Here is a 21197-nt window from a genome sequence, read left to right on the forward strand (position 1 = left end):
ACCCTTTTAAGTAAGTATTGGAAGTGAATTCATTTTAGTTAGTATTCTTAACTTAATAAAAGTTGCACAAATACAATATATCAAGTTTAATTAAAATTTGACTAAATTTAAATACAATAAAAGAGTTGCATGAATTACTTCAAAGAGTTTGTTTGCTGGCTGGACTTTATCAATTTTATTTGGCACCTGACTGGTTGCAACCACTGAAAATGTCGTTGAATGTTGTATTAAGATGTGTGTATCATATACGGACCAAGTGGCCAATTTACAACAGAGATATCAAATGGCTATTGCAAAAACATTAATTCTAATATAACACATGATTCATTTGTAGTTTGGTGATGATGACAGATTAACATTTCTAACCAACAGAGAAAACCCTAACTTGATCAAGCAGGATATATAGGACCACAAAGCGAACCAAAGTCATCTACCCTAGTGTGATGATGAGTGTTAGTCTGGTCCTAGCTGAAATTACTTTGAACTTGAAACTAGCCGTCTTGAACTTGTCATTGCCCTTGGATTTGAAGGAACTTTCTAGGGTATCTTTAGCGATGAATGCTTCAATCAAACAGCCAGGGAGTAAGGATATGAGATCCTCCAGTTTGGGAGGAAGAAGAACACCATTGGAAGAGTTCATCAACCTATAGGAACCTTCCTCAAAACCACCATTATTCACCAAGTTGTCTGCAAGAAATCATTAGCAATTATCCGATGTGCCGATTGAGTAGGAAAACTTTTTGCAATTGCAGCATGAATAGGTCATTAAATCTACAACATTGTTTCTAAAATTTTGATTTTAATGGTAACGGAAGGAGAGTGGAAAGAATCTAGTCAAAATAATTGAAGGAATTATAACTTAAGAACGAAATTATGCAAGAATAGTGCTATATTTTTAGGGTAAGGTTAATGTTGTTGATGCATTTGCACTTTCAATTTAAGTATAGGACTTAATAGTTTTTTTTTTTTTTTTTTTTTTTTTAAACAATGAGGTAATAATAGACATTGGTACCAGATTAAGTGAACCGGAGGGTCTAGAGCATTTTTTTTAAGATGGGTTTATGATTTTCATTAATTTCACATATCATACGAGGAAAGTAGTAAGGAAAATTTGACGAATAATAAGAGGAAGGAAGAAGAAAGCTTGATTATCAAAAGGGTAGTATAAAGATTTTGACAATGCACAATGATGTCAATCAACAAAACAATGAGAAAGAAATGATAATGATCAACAAGAAAAAGAAAGAAAAAAAAAGCATAATATATGTAGAACTTATTACAAACATTGAAAATTTATAGACCCTTCTTAAGATTGGAGATGCTTATTAAAGCAAATGTAAATAGGGAAAACAAAAGCCAATTAATTTATTAAGGTCCAAAGAACCTATAATGGTCCTTACCCAAAAACAAAATAAAAATAAAATTCTATAAAGGTGTACACAAAACCAATTCTGTGTTTTTATTTTATCTTGGACATATTTGTTTAATCTCTAAATAAAGCAAAAATGACATACAATAGATCCATTTGCAAAAACTCATTTTTAATCAATTGGATCTGAAACTAGAGTTTTGAGATCATGATTGGTTCACTATATAAATAGTTCAAATAAGAATTTACTTCCAGATGACAAGTATAAGGCAAGAATTTTTGTTCTTGTTTTTTTTTTTTTTTTTGGTTTGCAAAATTAAAATTAACTACCAATAGGGTACAAAAAAACAAAAATATAAAAAGAAACCCCGAATAGAAAACCAAATTCACAATTTATATAGAAAATCACAACCAAATCCATCCAATTAACCAAATCCAAAACTAACAAAGAAATCCACGACTAACAAAGAAAACCACAACCAAATATTGAGTTGAGAGAGATCTGGATGGATTACCTGAATAGATCGAAAGTCTTCCAAGCAGTAGATCCGGAGCCCAACACGCACGCGAGTGGGAAATCTAGAGAATACAAACCAAATCAAACCCTCAACCCACATATATGCTAGAAAACATAAATAAATAAATAACCCATGAATCGTAGAGAGAGAAAGGGATAGGGTGTGTTGTGCTTCACTATAGAAAGTGTTTGTTCTTCCTAAACAAAGAGACCTTCAAAAACCATAGATCTGTCATCTATGTGGTAAGAAACAATCTTGAGAGAGAGGCATCGCTTTTGTTATAAGCAATAGGGTATTACCGACAAGGTATCATAGTATTTTTTTAAAGCCCAATATCAATTCTTCGTGTTTTCAAAGTAGCGCCCAGTTTTCAGAAAACCCCTAAAACAGCCCTTTGTTTTTTGTTCTCATTAAACTGTGACTCTGAGAACTCAGTTTTAAGAAATAGATCCAAGTAAAAAATAAATAAATAAATAAATAAAAAAACTGTTTTTAATTTTTTGTAAGCAGCCCCTAACTCTCCAACGGAGTAATTTGCTGGTCAAGCGAAGGAGAAGAATTGGGTTATTCATGAGGGTTCATAAAAGGATGAAGACAAGTTCCATTCAATAGCAATGGTTAGGCAAATGGGCACTTGTAGCACTTGATTGAGAGCAATCGAAGACAAACTGAATCAATAATTATGTTCAGAATCTGCATTGGAGATGAGGACTTGTTTCTGAATATCCTTTTGTTTTTCTCCTTCCATATGTGGTATACAAAACTTGTAAGGGTGAGTTTCCATATCAAAGCCCCGTTACTACGTATATTTCAATTTATGTTTCCATGAGTTAGGGTTTGTGTAGAATCCACATTTATCTTGCAATCTGCTCTATATGAATTTAAAATAAGGACATTGGTGAAATATTGTTCATGATATTCAACTGTACCCAAACAGTTAAAACACACATTTGGCTAATCGGCTGCATTGTGAAATGGAGTGAGGGTTTATCTTGAGTTAGCCACATCAGTGTTTTGGTACGGAAAGATTGCACCAAACAATTTTTTGCCAATGACAATTTGGTATAGGTTAAGTAAATGACTTTGAGGGCGTGATTAAGTGAGTAGGATTTGGTTGGTGGTAAACTTCCTCTTGACAATTAATCAAGTGATATAATATTAAATTATATTTTTATATGTATTTATGTGTTTTCAATATTGTTTATATAAGTGTTTACTTTTATCTGATACTATAATATTGAGCTATGTAGTTGAATTACTTAGTGTGCACAGTAATTCAATGTAATGTATGATATTTCTAACTTTGTACGAGTTCATGACTGGTTTGTGTATTTAATACAAGAGACAAAAATTGACTAGTGCAGCTATGTCAATTCTCCTGATAGTTAAAGGAAAAAGATATATACTAGTATTTAAGATACGTAAAACAGTGAATAGGCTGAATAAAAAAAGATTTTTCGATAACTTCAATGGAAAATGTTATGGATATACTAAGTTAGTACACCGAGACAAGATAAATCAAATTAGTTAACTTTTAAGTACAATTTAGCTAAAAGCTAAAACATTACCGAGGTGCAAATTAGTTAGCATAGTTATAAACTAAAATGATTACTGAGGTGCATTGAACCTAAGAGGAAGATGAAAATAACAAGAGGCTGATAAATAACCATTTTAGATATAAGCTATTTGAGCCTTACATCATATCTGCTCTTGTAGGAGGGAAAAATACTTCTTGTAAATTAGTAGTTTTTGGAGAATATTGTTCAAAACAAATTCTTCTACTACTAATCTAGACAACTTAGACAATGGTGTACTAAAGATAAGACCTACTAGAATTGATAGCTGAACAAACTTAACTTCAAGCTAGTGGCCGGTAACAATAGAGAAGTGAGTGCTCACCATGAGCTAGTCCTGAGAGATGAGAAGAATGTGCTTATTATAAGCTAACAATGATAGCTGGAAAATGTGTATTCACTATAAGGTGATCATGTGTCCAAAGCTAAAATAATAGAGTAAATTATTTGCTTATATGATTGGGTTATGTGATGTGAGACACACAGAAAGTTAGGACGTGTAATATAAGCTGACTTAACATGATTCTAAATAAAAATAACTCAATTCATAACCATGGGAGATGTAGAAGAAAATATTAACCATTACCCATTGTAATTAATATTTCTAGCATCAATTCATAGTAATGTTGGTGAATTATTATAAGAACAAACTAGAGATAAAGTGAATATATATGTATTAGAGACTATTATACATGCTTGTTGAGAAGCGAATATGGAACCTTGGAAAGGTAAATGAGGAGAAGTATTTAATCTATGGTATTTCAAGAGCTAGAAAACCATAATAAATACATACTAAATAAAATTATAGGATTATCCCAAAATTGTGGGGGAGATACTTTCCATAGATGAAATTTGCTACGAGCCTTATCTAAAGAGAAATACTTATAAATGTGGGAATGCGGAGGCCTAAGAGATTTAGAATATAACCAAAAATCATTTATACTATTATAATAGTAGTGCATGTTGTTTCCTATGAGGAAAATATTTAATGGGACAATTAAAGGAGTTCATTGTTACAGCTAAAAAGTTAAGTGTACAAGTTTATAAGTCCTTAAGTGGATTAAAATAGGTACCAAGACAATGACATAAATGTGATGCATAAGTCATTGTATACCTTAAAATATTTGTGATATATCAACTAGTGTATTTAATATGGAAGATTTAACATTAGATAGCATAGTATAGTCTCAATAGAGTAAGATTGAGATAATACTAGTTAAGATAACAAAAAACTAGCAAACTTTTGTAGATTTGAATCTCAAATATAAATACTAAATAAAGTATATCACATGTTGAGAATACAAGGCAGCTTAATAAGTGTGATTATTGGCACAATCAATCTAGTAGGATCATTGAAAAGCGATAAATAGGATAGTTGTGAAATACCCTAATTCAAATATTGAATTAAACGAGGTACCAAATTAAATTAGAGGTGTAATTAGTGATTTAATCTGGATATGGGATATCAAAGATTTTAAATTCAAGAACGGATATGTCTTCAATATTAAAGGTGCAGTTGTATCTCCTTAATATAAATCAAAGCTAGAAATTTTGAATAAATCAAATAAAAAAGTGAATAAACTTAGAGAATAGGACATTTCAAAATAAGTCTATACATGTACCACTAAAGAAAAGGATATTGCTATAAGGAATTTTAGGACATAAAGTATACAGTTACTCTCAACTAGGAAAATATTTACAGAGTGTAATATTTTTTAATACAACCTTGTGGTCACATATAAAATTGAAGATTATGCTAGAAAGCAATTGTACAGATCATCGAGGGGAATAGGGTTAAAGCCGAAAGCTAACGAGTCAATGAAAGCTCAACCTAGCTGACTGGATCTAGGTTCAAAGGGACAATATAAATCCTAAATGACTCATTAAAAGTACTGGGAAGATATAAATCTTCTACCTGTTTCTACGATGAGACAGTACTACCTACAATGAGGATTAGGATAAACTACACTTTTAATGACTCTTATACCTTGAAAATCCAAGTGGGGTATGCTAGGATACTCTTAATAAGAAGTTACATATATGAGTGTGAAGTGGTCTGGGGCCGCTTCTATGAAAAATATGAAGGATAAGTTTTCTAGAGGACTCATGAATACTAGGAGTTATTTAAGGCCAAAATGAACACAACAGTGAGAACTAACTCTGTGAGGAAGGGTACTGTGTATTTACTATTGTCTTGTTTTATATCAATGGCTGAATAGTTTAAGAAATTACGTTCACCGGTTAGTCAGTAAATTCGATAGTAATACACTAGGGAAGGTTAAACGCAAAAAGTTACCTATCCTGATGCAAGAACTTTCTGACTATACTCTATCTAGTGTCTGCATAATCATATTTACATTTAAGTAGCCAATTTTCATTAATGTGGGGGATTGTTGGTATTTTGAATGAAAATTGCCAACAAATTACTGTTAGATGTGTTTGGGTTTCACATACATGCATTGCAGACTATTATATCAAGAACATGTATCCCATCACCATAACAATAAAGGATTACACTCAGGGACGGAGGGAGTTAAGGCCATGCCCCCCCTGGATTTTCTCATTCTTTTGTATTATATATATATATATATATATATATATATATATATATATATATATATATATATAATTTATAATAATATATATGTTTTTTTATCAAAATATGGAAAGTGTCCCCCTGAATTTTCTCATTCCTCATAGAATTTTAAATATGTTTACTATTTTTTTCTCCAAAATTGTTTCCTTAATCCTTATATTCTATATCTCTAAATTAATTTCATCCCAAAAATATCACTCTCTCTTTCTATATCTATATACTCATGATAAACATTGACTTATATCCATGTACATTATATTGTAAATATATATTACGGTGTACAATACTACAATGTGCCCCACTTGAAATTTTTTTCTTGCTCCGTCCCTGATTACACTATTCACGTTGGGTTACATAGTGGTGTTGTGGTGTGGATTACATTTTGGTATAATACCATAATGGTTTGTACAGTTGAATGGTTGGATAGTTATTACCATTATTTCCTAAAGGTTACATAAAACAATCGTAACCATTGTTAACCACATTCGCAACCCTTTGAACCATTGCATCCGGTGATCATGTCCTGTGACGAATATACACCATATTTCAGATGTTTCCAAAACAACGTAAATGTAATTTTTGGATGTCTATGTATATGACATTAGACTATAATGTGAATGTCAACTGTTGCAATGTGAATATCCAAGGGTTTATGTTGTTGCATAACTTGCAATATATAAAATTCAAGTGAATTAACGTATTCAATTATTGGAATTTAACGCATTGGGTCATGACTGTTAGAAGAATATGTTAGAACATGTTCAATGCGATTGGTTGAGACATTCAAAATGTGTGAGGATGAATCATCTTCATTCAAACCAACAATTACAACCTATTGTCTATAAATACCGCATTGGCTGCATAATTCATTAGTTCATTTTTTCATTCTTCACTCACTCTCTCAACATTAGCCCAATCCAAGTGGGTGTAGTTTCAAGCCGTAGGTCAAGTGGTCCAAGCCACTTAGACCCAATAAAAATCTGGATGTGCCATATTAAAATTGGTTCGAGCCAATTGGTTCGAATTGCACCCAATTCATTATTTATATAGTATGGACTCATTTTTTAGTCAGAGCGAGTATTACACAGAGGAGGTTCACCGTATCCATGAGTTTGAAGTACTGCTACTAGTGAATGTAGACTGTTGTATATTGGGAGCGAAGTACCATGGATTCCATCAGCACTATGCGGGGCGTAAATTCTCTTAAGGACATAGAATCCAATACTAGCCTCGGTCCGGATTATTTATTTATTATTATTATTTTATTGCAGTATTCTACATTTTAATTAAATATCGGGTTGCATATTTAATTTATTAGTTTTTAGCATATTATTATTTATCTCATGACATATTAGTATAAGGTTTATTATATCTTAAATGTCACATGAAACATATATTTTTCAACACTTCCTTGGATGAGATCATTTTGTAAAGAGGTTATGTAGTGGGAGTTTTGTAATGTCATAAATGAGAGAAACCATGTTATTAATGTGTCTAGGCCTTAACCACTGCTCATTGGAAATATGTGAAGAGACTTTGATGTATTTGTTGATGTTCTAACCTTATCTAGAGTCAAAATTGATTAACTTATAGAGTAGACCACATGAAAGCCAGTTGTCAAAGAGACCACTTTATGCAGAATGAGTGCTTGGGCAAGATGTCTGTGTTATAGCAGGTTTTTCCAAAACCAGTTACAATTGCTTGGAACATTCAGCTCCCATATACTTTTGTGGTAAATCAAATGCTTATAAGTCCACATTTTGAGTCTTGAGAGCATAGAGTCAATATAAGTCCCAAAATTGAAACTTTATTCCATTCTTAGATATCAGGTATTCCAGGACCACCTGATTCATTTGGCCGACAAACCTCATCCAATGCTACTTTAACATTGAAATTGCTTATTACATGTGTTGTTCAAATAATTAATCTTGAAAGAATCTGATTAATTTGAGTACATACTTCACAAGAAGACTTAGAAGATTTGTTCAGTAGATATGCACGCTTTGCTTTGATAAGTTTCAACCTCCCAGTAAATGAGAGAGCATGTTTGATTTAATGATTTAAGTCTAATCAAGTTGATACTTGGACAGAAAAATGACCATATTAGTTTCAAGTTTTGTAACGTCACTAGTTACGGTTTTTTTAATTGTTTAAAGCCTGAGGTGTGAAGTGAAAATGTTATACCATGCCGTTACTACTGAGAGTATCACTTGAGCATGATTCTACAGTTGATATTTGAATGATGGAACTCAGTTCAGGTATGTGCTGCTGTGAATTTCCATATTTGTCCATGTGTACAGTGTTTTTGTAGAATCTTCGTTGAAGTCTGTTTTGAACTATTATTTGATATTAACTTGCTACATAACGAGTGTTGATAATTTGAGCAAGTTTAATATGATGGGGAAAAGCTGTGAGAACCTATCTTGAACCCCAATTGGTGCTGCATTACATATTGAGTACTCAAATCTCACTACAAAGACACAAAAATGTTGTCATGCTATGTTGTGTGTTTTGTTAATCTTTGAACTATACTATACTGTTCCCATTTGCATACTGAGCTGAAGAATCCTATTGATCAAGTGAATGTTGATGATAAGAGGCTAAGGGTATTCTATTTGGTCTCTTTTTGAAGCTACATTGAAGAAAGGTTTCTCAAACCTTTGAAAGCTAAGGTTTGGAGTGTGGTTAAACTTGTTTTGTACGTACTAAAACTATTATACCTTGATGTGGTTATTGAGTTTGAAATTTGTGCAAGTGTATCTCATTATTATAAGGCTGTGTGAAAGACAATTGCAGGTTAGTTTTAAAGCTGTATTGTGAAGTGACCATTCTACCCTCAGATTTGGGGTTTTAGCCTATTAAGTACCTATATTGTTTTACCTTGCTAATTTAATTGTGGAATTCATTTGAGCAAGTGTGTTTTGAGTTTTCAAGGTTGTGGGAATAAAGGAAGGGTTTGTATTGAAGGTACACTGTGATTTGACAGGTATACCCTTTGAATAGGGTTTGAAGCCTATCGAGTTGAAATCTATTATGTGCTTGTTATGCATTGACTTCTAGTTTTATAAGCTATCATATATTATTGAGAAAAGTCTGAGCAAACCTAGTGTAAGCTGTTATTGAAGTTGCATTATGATTTTATATTTATATTATATTAATTGCAGAACTATGAGAGCTATGGTTTCACATTATTTGTACTTAGAGTTGTGTATTCATTCTTATCTTGTGTAACAGCTTAAGTAATTTGTATTTGGTATGTTGACACCTTTATTATTTTGTATTCGGTGAGCTGAGAGAGCTCAGTGGGTCTAAGAAAGAGTGTAGTGTGCACTTAATAGAGCTAGGGTATATGTAGAGGTTGTGAAAACTAGGGTTTTAACTTATGCACGGATGTGTATAGAGTGTGAGACAGCTGAGTGTGTAACTACTTGCATATAACTCGTGGAGATATTTATTGGCTTAGGCTAAGAACCAAGGTTTTTTCCCTATTGAAAGGGTTTTCCTTATATATCTTGTGTTCTTGCAGTTTACTTGATTTTAAGATTGTAAATGTGTTGACATCTTCAAGAGAACCTTAAAGATACTTAAGAATTGGAATAAAAAGTACTTACCAATTCACCCCCTCCCTCTTGGTCTAATAATCTTAGATTTCATTTATTGTCTAGATTTTATTAGTATTTCGATTTTGAGATTTATTTAGGGGTCCTGTATTTATGGATTCCCAAGTTATATTATAGAGAATCTTATTGGTAGATATTAATGGAGATTATTACCTAAGGAGTTATTATTTATTATTTAGTTTTCCTCATATTTTTATTTATTTTTATATATCTCCTTGTATTCTGTGTTCGTTTATTACTAATTATTTTTGTATCTCCCGGTCTTCGGGTGTAGACATGATCAACCCATGTTTGAAAATTGGGGGGTATCACAGTCATATATCATTATCTATTGGTTTTTAGTAGAACGATATGATGTGAGCCTGAGTCAAAGTCGATTGTACTTTACTTCATATATAGTAGATATTTTTGCTCTAAACGGCGTAAGTCCACGAGATTTTTCCCACAATGATTGGTCTCTTCTACCAATCGGAATTTCCTCACTAAAAATCCAGTGTCATGTCTCAAACTCTAGTTTAGTTTTGTGTTTGTGAATGTTTAATTGATCATAATTGTGTGAAATTTATTCAATATCGAAAATTGGACAAGTCGACATATTCAGTCACCATCAACGGGCCAGTGGTCTAGTGGTATCAGGTCCTTACTTTTCAAAGAGATATCAAGTTCAAGCCTCAGTAGAGGCATACGTGTGTGAGTACTAATAAAAAATAAATAAAAATAAAACAGACATATTCATTCACCACTAGGTCGTTGAGAGAATTAAAAATAAGGAGAATGGGTTGTTTTTTGGGTTGGTTACATGGAGCATGTTTAGAGGAAAAGGAGTGGGTTACTGGGCTGCTATTTACATGGGGATTAATGCTTTGTTTGGAATCAATTATTTTAGGATTTGGAAAAGGAATCTGAATTGGAATAGGAATTGGAATTAAAATGAAATTCTATTTATATGTTTGGAACAAATCGGATTTAAAATGGGATTTTGAATAAAAATAATATAATACCGTTTTTGCCCTTATTTAAATAATAAATGAAATATTTATTTTATTGCAAAATATACTCCAAAGTTATAGCAAGAAGAAAACAAACAACGAGAATGAGTACGTGATGGAACTCTGAAACATGAAATTTATTTAAAAAGAAAAAAAAAAAAAAAAAAAACAATTGTTAAAGATAACATTGACAATATTGGCTTATATATATATATATATATATATATATATATATATATATATATATATATAAATGATTTATCTGTGAATTCTGAAGAATTGGATAATATGATTTTCACTTATAAAATTTTGCTTTATTCGTTAAAATTTTAAGTACACAAATACTAAAGTATTGGATTTCATGACTTTTGTGATACCCGAGCCACGGGTGATCAAATCCGAGCACAAATCCAAAGGATACCCGACAATTAATATGTAAACAAGCAGAATACAAAAGAATTAAAAGAAAATAAAATAATAAGCTGAAAAGAATTCTAAATGTAAAAATCCTCCAAAATAAAAGTTTAATATAATTTAAACCTTAATCCATCTAGTGGACCCCTACTAATCCCAAATGAAAAATAAATTTAGAGAATCAAAATCCAAAACTAAAATAAGAAAAAAAAATCATATGTAGTCGAAAGAATGAGTGACTATATCTGCTTCATCATGATCAAGTTCTAAGCCTGGTATTGACAAAAATTTTAAAAATAAGAGTAGTTCAGGCCCACATGCAAGTTCCATTCTACTACAATTCATACATAAAATCGATACGCAGATACATCCTAGACAGCTCGACAATAACTAAAATAGTTCATATAGATATAGATACACACTATAGGATGCTCACTAGCCTATAGTGTAGTTCAGCCTGCGTAGAAGGAAACATGTAAATCACACTTTCCAGTAAAACCCTAGAATCATTAATAATTAAAGAAAACCTAATTTAAGTCGACGACTACATGAAAATATAAAACCCTAGAATCATTAATAATTAAAACAGTATAACTGAAATTATTAATAAATATTAATAGTTAACTTAATCCTTTACACACATATATATACATATATACATGTATATTCATCCATGGGTAATAACTGTACCCATAAAATCCTAAATCCAAGCCCAACTCCGTTTTTAAAACATTTAATGTAACCATTTAATGTAAATCTACCTAAGCACAAAATTCAATTAAAATAAATAAATCAGTTAAATAAATAAAACAATTTATGACACTCCACATAAGCATATACTTCAAGTAAACAACAAAATCAATTAATTAAAACAATTAAACAATTAATTTAAAATAAACAAACAATTACAATAAAGAATTAATTTAAATAAATACACATTTAACCAATTAAACAAATAAGCACTTAATTCAAAGAAAATTAAATTTAAATTCCAACTATATCCTTTTGAAAATTAGGGTTATTACAACTTTTGGTTATAAGTAAAAAAAAATTCAAAGTGATGGATCAATTGTTAAACGCAGACTTTTGGTTATACAATTCTGTATTGTGGTAGATCAACTTTTGGTTATACAATTCTGTATTATGGTAGATCAATCTATTGGAGTATAGCAAACAAAAAAAAAAATGGTGTGAATTTTGGAGGATTGCAGCAATTTTGTGTTATAGATTTTTCAAACACAAGAATACAAAAGTGGTGGTAGATCAATTTATTAAACGCAGTTTAAGATACTAGAGTATACCAAACCAAAAAAATTAGTGTGAATTATGGAGGATTGGAGTATGAGTTTTGGTTATAAAATTTTGTATTGTAGATTTTTCAAATACAAAAATACAAAAGTGGTGATGGATCAATCGGTTAGACACAGACTTTTGGTAATTTTGCGAAATCGATGTCTTACTTAAAGTTCCATAACTTTGAGGATCAATATGTTAAACGCAATATAAGATACTGAAGTACAAAAAAAAAAAAAAAAAAAATGATATGCTCAACACTCAGAGGAATATATATATATATATATATATATATATATATACACACACACACACACATTACAACAACAACAAGGTGGTAGTAGATATTTAATAGGATATGGTTTAATAAGAATAAGAAGAAATGTTGGAGGGTTAATTAAGGAAGTATATAATTAATGAATATTTATCCATTCAAATCCCATGAAATCCTGGCGTTTTAGACTGGATTTGAAACTCAATGAAAATGGTATTTGAAATCCTATAATTATCAAATCCTATTTGTAATTCTGTGGTTCCAAACAAGACAAATCCTGTTTCCAAATCCAAATCCCATTAAATCCAGCATTCCAAACAAAGCGTAAGTGATATAGTGGGCCAATCCATTGATTACTAAGAATTAGAAAATGGGTATACAAGGCATAAATCATGGCTGGACACATAGCAACTAGAAATTCAAAGGTGAAGGGAAAAGGCTATAAGTATAGCAATAGCAATGGGCTTTGGAAGTTATATATGATGGGACATATTGCACCAAAAGAGAGAAGTTGATGGGAAAACAAAATGTATAATATGATTAAGTTTTAACATATAACAGATCATAGGTTGGGACACTTGGCATGTAGAGAATGAAGCTTCATATTGAAGACTTACAAGATTATCAAATAAGAAAGAACGAGGGTTCTTACCGCTTGGACTTGGGGGCTATAAATACAAGACTTGGGACAATATTTCAACCCTCCTCCACGAGATCAAACAACTTTATTCAATGTCAATTTCTTTAAATTGTTCCTACCACAAAATCTTTAAATTGTCAGGTCATTTTATCTTTTACATTCTTTACACTTATTTTACATTACAATCTTAGACGTATAAAAGAGCATAAAGAACTCCATAGGAAGGACCACAAGGTTCAACTTCACATTCTTTGGCAACAAAGCTAGTTCAGCGATGTCAATTTCCTCAATTCTCAAAAATAGATCTATAAGTTTTCAAAAAAAATGTAAGAATTAACGAGAAAAGAAAGAGAGAGAGAGGGTAATGTTGTTAAGTAACCTTATCATTGATTAACCTATATATTCATATTAAATGCCACTTCTGCGTGTAAGTAATTCAAACTTAAAATAATGTAGAAGTTGTTCAACCTGAGTCATTCAATTCTTTTAAACGGGTGTCATGCATTTTTACTTTCTTCATGCGCTCTTGCTTCTACTCCATACAGTGAAGTGACTTAGATTTTGCTGCTTTCATGCTTTCACTCTCGCACTTGCTCTCCTACCCGTTTCCACTTTGTCTAACTTAGGGTTTAACTAGAAGAACCTTCTCCATTAACCATTTCTTCCTTTAACGTCATAACTTGTACTTCATTATGTCCATAGTAGGGTTTCAATTTCCACATTGAGGAAAGTTATTAAGAGAGTTCCCTTATGACAATATATGAACAATTATCCAGTAGGAGATTGCAAAGTGGATATATGAACAATTATCCAGTAGGAGATTGCAGGGATCAGACGATTGTACGAAGGACTGGAATTACCACCGTCGGAGGTTTTTTTTGCTTTGAAAAAGGACTTCTGGACTACTCTATGGCTAGTGGAAAGAAGTGCGGCATTGAATGTACAGGACTTCAATGTAAGGTGCTGGAAACTAAGAATAATAAGTGCATGACTTGAATTAAACATATTGAAGGTGCATTACGTGAATGTAAAGATACATGAAATGTAATTGAAAGATAAGGTATTGTTGGTTATGTGTGTTGAATAGGATTTGCAAACTAGCTCTAAGTGCTCTATTTATAGAGCTTTCTATGCATACGGCTTGGTATATAGCAGCCTTAGCAACTTCTACTTGTATTGATTTTGAATGGCCAAGTGTCCTTGTTCTCTTGGCAGTTGTAACTTTTTCCTTCCATCTTCTTCCATCATATCTTCCACTCTGTCTTCCACGATTTCTTATTCCCTTTCTTCTGCCGTAAATACCTTCTCCTTCAGACACGATTTAATTGCTTACTTCAAATAGTGGTAGTTATCTTTCACGGTTCCACCACTTTCAACTGATCAAGTGTCCCACGATTTCTTGTGGTCTATTCCTTCTTTAGAGTCCTTCTTCTTCTCTAATTCCATATATATCATACATGTATATAGGAATTATTCCAAGACCCACGTTTCCCTTTAAACCTTAAAAACCTCCTTTGACTGAACCTTCCCACTTGAGTCTTCCATAACGTCGTGGCCTCCTATATATATATATATATATATATATATATATATACACACACACACACACACACACACGCATAAATATGTGTCATCCCAAGTTTCTTTGATTTTCTGCAACTTCCCTCAACCAAACCTTCCTTTCTGGTTTTAGAATTCATGACGCCATGTATTCCTTCTTTCTAAAAACTTCTTCATCGTGGGCTTATATTTTAGTTGCCGACTTTGCTGAGATAGTTGTTTGAATTCTCCTAAAAATAAGGAGAAAATCTAGCCCACATCTTGCTTAATCAACCTTAGCCTTGTCATATTCGGTAAGTCTTCCTTTTACTTAGGAATGCAGGATCTTTAGAAGCACAATTTTCTCTATGAACCTTCCATGATGCCAACTCTTAAAAGAATTGATATACCGTGGTTAGCACCATAGTAAGTTTAGTAGAACTCGCCATGTGTGGTAAAATTCATTTCATATAGGAAGATGTGGGGCCTTGCTTTAAAGATGCAAGTCCTAATAGGACTCACCTCTTTCCTTTAACTAAAATAGAAAACCCCATATAGTAGGATTGTACTGGGCCACTTGTCTAATTACTACGTAATATTACATAGCTTCTAATAATAATTCATAAGAGTTGCGATCCAGCATGGTAAGTTCCATTGGAACTCGCCACATACTTCCTCCTTATGGGTACGCAACACAAAATCAATCCTCAATAATTCCATACTATACTTCCTCTTTTGGACATTCAAAGTACCAATCCAGTGTGGCCAGTTCATTGGAACTCGCCACATATCACCTTTCTATTAGGCCAAAAATAATAGATTAAACACCTACCTAATACTCTCTTTGATAGAAAAGAAAAAAATTGGATGAAAGGAAGAGAAAAAGGGATGGATGATATATCCACTTCGGATATGACCCAACGGTTTACTCGCTGGATTTTGGAGCTTAATAAGACCAAGGTCTGGGGTTCGAGTTCCGCTGGGTATTCTTTGTGACTAGCCTCCGCTGTCACTGCAGTGACTTACTCGGCCTGGGTGGGGAGGTGCCCTTCCGGGTCCTCAAGGATTAGTCGGGTTGTTTAGAAACCCTAAGGGTTCGTGTCATCCCGAACACCCCGGGTTAACTAAAAGAAAAAAGAAGATGGATGAGACATCCCTATGGAATAGATTGCATATTATCTTCTTTTTGTTCGGTTGGATAGAAGAGAAGATAATAAGCTTATAATTTTCTATATTTGTTAAGAAAGACGGAAAAAAAGTTTTAAATTTTTTAATCATTATATCCAATAATATTTATAATATTGTAATTTATAGAGGATAGTACTGTGATTTAAAACTTGTATAATTTATAATAATATTTAATTTAAAACTTCTATAATATTTCACTTGTCTTTCCCTCATTTCTTCCGCTCATTCCTTCCTAATTTCTCTTCACACCTCTTCCCTGTTACAGAACAGAACATTAATCTCTCACACCATCTTTATTTATAAAAATCTTCAATTACCAATTCCAATTCCTTATTGGACAAGATTTTATAACTTATTTATAAGGAATTACCATATTAATCTTGCTCCACAACTTCCCAAAAGAAATAAGAAACCGTTTTTCGCACATGTATCTTGAACCAGTCCAAATAGGAATCTTCTTTCAATCTTCACTCTTCACTCTTCACCCTGGATGAATCAGTCCACTTAGGGCAATCATCCTTAACTACAAACTTCACCCACTTGGACTGGTCCATCTTCTCCATAACACTGCGTACAAACTAAATTAGAGCCACAATACCCCCACAGAGCTCTTGATATTTAACTATGTGGCCGAATGATGTATTAAATTTTTATTTGACTTTTCAAAATTTGTTTAAAAAAATTATCTCAATCCACTTATTAAAAGTAGAGAATTCATAACTTTTGTCACAAGAGAGTGTTTTTGATAACATTACCCTTTGACATTATCTCTTTTAACCCATGGTCTTGGAAAATATATTTGGAAAACGATTGGCCACCTCAAAAGACCGGAAGTGGTCTCCATTCGGCTGGCAGCCTATTTTTTCCAATTGAAGGTCTCAGAGAATTAGGTGAATCTCTCTAATATTCTACCTTTATTAAAAAAATTTGGTAATCCAACGTTATTCACTTTTGTTGTTTGAATTCAGAGCTGACTAATGTTGATTCATGTACTGGATTATAATTTTGCAATAAATTTATCTCTTTCAATGTGACAACGGCAATGAACTTTTCGTGTTGAGTTTTAAAAAAAAAAAACTTCTTTTCGTGTTGAGGTTAAATAATAATAGAATAAAGATAAGGAAGATTTATGTGTCCTCCATTTGTCTTCTTTTTGGCTGCAATGAAGAGTGCGTCCCTGTTAAAACAATAATTTTATCTGATTTTCTGTTTTCACATTAACCCTTCAGCACATGGTTTTGGAAATATATTTTTCTTAGAAAATAGTAAATTCATTTGAACGTCTTGATATGGTCAAATTTTGGTAATCTAGCTTATCATGGATTGTCGTTTGAATTTAGAGAAAGCAGAATAGTAAATTCATTCGAAGGTCTTGATATGGTCATATTTTGGTAACCTAGCTTATTGGATTGTCGTTTTAATTTAGAGAAAGCAGAAAATGATTCTTGAAATAGATTATAATAATGAAATCAGGAAAGGAGTTAGAAAATTGTGTAACAGGCCATAGTATAATTCTTTAATAATTCTAGTAAGGTAATAGTGTAATTTTGTAAGTATAGATATCAAAAATGTAAATTAATAGAATATATTACAAGAATTTATTTATTTTTTCAATGGGGACAATTGCCCCCACCGGGATGTGAAAGGCCTTGTCCCTGAATGAAAACACTAATGATAATTAACTTCTGGTGTTGAGATCAAATAATACTACGTAATACTATGCTAGGAAGATTTGTTTTTCCTACATTTGTCTACCTTCTGGCTACAATAGGAGGACAACTCCATCTAAATACAACCACAAGAAAATATTGAAAATTTGGAATTATTCATAATTTTTTATTTTTTGTTTAGTTGGTATTCACACACACATGTTTATTCTGAGATTTAAACCCCTGACCTCACTTTAGAAATAAGACACTGATACCGCTAAACTACTGGCCCGTTGATTGATTACACATAATATATTTCATCTGTCGCAAAATAAATGTCATATTTTGATAATTGTGACTCACATTAACATGCAGGGGCGGAGCCATCTTGTGCCTAGGGGGGCATGTGCCCCCTGCCCTGCCCTATGCATATATATGGTTTTTTACTCCTCCTCCTTCTTCTTCTTCTACTTCGTTTTTTATTTTTAGTTTTTTATTTTTTATTTTTTATTTTTATGCCCCTAAAATTTTTAGTTTCTAAATTTTTAAAAAACTTTTTCTATTTTTTATCTTTTACTCTTTAAATTTCTTTAATTACCTTTTTAAAAAGGTTAAATTCCCCTTATTTAATCATGCTCTAATTTGTTTCTTTTAAAATTCATTTTTCTTTCCCTTTTTCTCCTTTATATTCTTTTTTTTTAAAAAAAAAATATTATAATTTCCCACTATGCCCCCGTGAATTCAAATCTGAGTTCCCTTCTTATTAACATTAGGGATGGCAATTTTTACCGCCCCGCCGAAGCTCCGTCCTGTTAATAACGGGATATGGAAACAAATTTTATACCGTCGAGGCGGGTATGGATACATTTTGTCTACCCACCGCGAGTCACGGGGCGGGGACGGGTTCTGATTCATATCCGCCCCGCCCTGCCCCGCCCCGTTATATACAATTCTTTAAATTTTAAAATATATATATATATATATATATATATATATATATATATATATACACACACATACATATTATAAGTTACTCTATATAAGTTATAACCCTAATGCACAGTAGCAGTGCCTCCACATCCGCAAGTTCACAACACAGGGGTTGGCGCATCTTACCCAAAAACCAAACTCTCGGTCCACTTAGGCAGTTGAGATCGATGATTCATTTGAATCTCTGGTAAGATCTCTTGATTCTCTTCAAGTTTTTCCTGTGTACTTGAGGTTTGGGTGACCTGCGCAACACGAGTTAGAGAGAAGATCTGGGTTTTGTTAATGGAGAAAGGTGAGGAGAAAGAGGGTTGTGGTGGTGAATAATGGTGGGTTTGTCTTCTGACGAAGGAGTAAAGAAGGAGAGAGATTGGTAAGAAGAAAATCCATTATTTTTTAGTCGATCAATTGTTGTTTGGACTCAATTTACTATTTCACAATTCATGAGAGAGGGAGAGACACTAGCGACGACTTTGTTAGTGCTCTTTGAGTCGATTTAGGTTTGTTCTTATTTTTTTCAGTTGCTGATTCTACATATAATATTTTGGTACTGATTTTTCTGCTCCAAACCCGTCCCGTTGCCATCCCTAATTAACATGACATTTATTTTGGGACAGAGGAAGTAATTTTTAGATATTTTAGGAGTATGCAAGTGTCATTTGAGTGACTTCTTGTGTTCTCATGAGAATTTGTGTTCGACGCTCTCCTTTTCCTTTAACAACTTATTCTTATATTCTTGTTCTGAAAATAATAATAATAATAATATTATTTCAAGACTACTACATGATTGGTTCACCGAAAAAAATATTAATTATTTTTTGACCAAAGGATACATAATGAACATTAAATTGCTTTCATCCGCCGCCGTGCAAATCTTAGCGTCTTGATCAGACCATTTGTTAAAGCAGATTTTCTTTTATAAATTTAATATATATATATATATTTTTTTTTAGTAATTTATAAATTTAATTTTTACATTGAAACAACAGAAGCGAGCCAAAAGAGTTGTAAAATATCATATGAGAAGTATGAAAAGTAACTGAAATTGAAGACACTTGATTATGCATATGATCAGTTAAATTAATATTTTTGTTATGTTATTTTAATGTTTCACGCATTGATTTTACATGATACCATATTGGAGTGCATTCTTTATCTCAAAAACTGCACATTCACACACACATATAGGGGTTGAGATACAAGTTTATGTTATAAACCTACAAAAGTATTTGTAAGTAGGGTTGCAATTCGGGCGGATCCAATCTGAAATAATTCGAGTTCAGTTTGAAATTTTGTGGGCTTGGACAATATTTTTCTAATTTCGAACTGAACTGGGTTGATATGGATGAAACTCGAAACCCAACCCGAGCCCGAAAATATTACATATATTTATAATTATATTTAAGTCACAAGAAAGTAATAACTAAGTTGGTAATGTGTTTGAAATTTATATATAGGGTTTCAATTTCAAGTCATGTGTGCAGCACCAATCCCAGCTGGGCTGATGAGTGCCAAGCCCACCCTACTTGCAAGCTTGCATGAGTATAGTTTTACATGCCTTGACGTTTTATTTTTGTTTTAAATTAAAATAAAATAAGTATTTTGTTGTAAAATGTTTTGAATAATAATTACCTCATGTGAGAATTCTTTTTAGGTTTGGTGAGTTTTGCAAGCAAATTTACTAAGGTCATGCTTAGTTGATGTTTTATTTTCGTTTTAAATCAAAATAAAATAAATATTTTGTTGTAAAATGTTTTGAATAATAATTATGTTTGATTATATCCATTTATTGTAAGATTTTTTTTTAAAGAAAAAGCATAAAAATATGTGTTGGTAAAAAATGTTGTATGAAAATAATAATGGTTAATTTTAAAATGTTATTAAAGAGTTTTTCAATTTTTATTAATTTTTTATTTTCTACCGTTTAACGTTACAATACACGTTATTTCAATATTGATGTAAAAATACTAAATTAGTGTTTTAATTTTTGGCCACTACTAATGAAACGTTTCATTACTATAAAAAAACCAAACATATTTTATCAAACATGCTTTTTCCATTATTTAATATGCTACAATACCCAACAAAAATAATAAAATGCATACCAAATAAACCTTAACATATTGTGCAGACTTATAATTTCTTAAATTTAATGATAAATTACACTGCCACCTCTTGATTTTGGTCATTCTCAGCGGACGATTACTTCACTTGTTTATATTGGCACCCTTGAAATTTCAAATGCCATAAGACACACCCCTTTATACTACTTTAGTATTAAAAAATGACCAGCATGCCCTTTTTTTAACAGCCACTCCTAAAATAACCTATTTAACCTTCCTAACTAATGCCAAAACCCAGACCACCACAATATCCCAACCACCACCACAACTATATACACAAATTATATACCAACATATATATATATACACACACACACACTATAATATGCAGCAAATTAAACATCCCAAAACACATACATACATATGTTGCCTGGCAACCCTTTAGTGATCGAAGAGATTCATCCATGTGATGAGAAATATGAGA

Source organism: Cornus florida, unplaced genomic scaffold (genome assembly GCF_030987335.1).
Source record: "Cornus florida cultivar Cherokee Brave unplaced genomic scaffold, ASM3098733v1 CherokeeBrave_3.0.0_Hap2_Chr10, whole genome shotgun sequence".
In the NCBI taxonomy this organism is placed as follows: Eukaryota; Viridiplantae; Streptophyta; class Magnoliopsida; order Cornales; family Cornaceae; genus Cornus; species Cornus florida.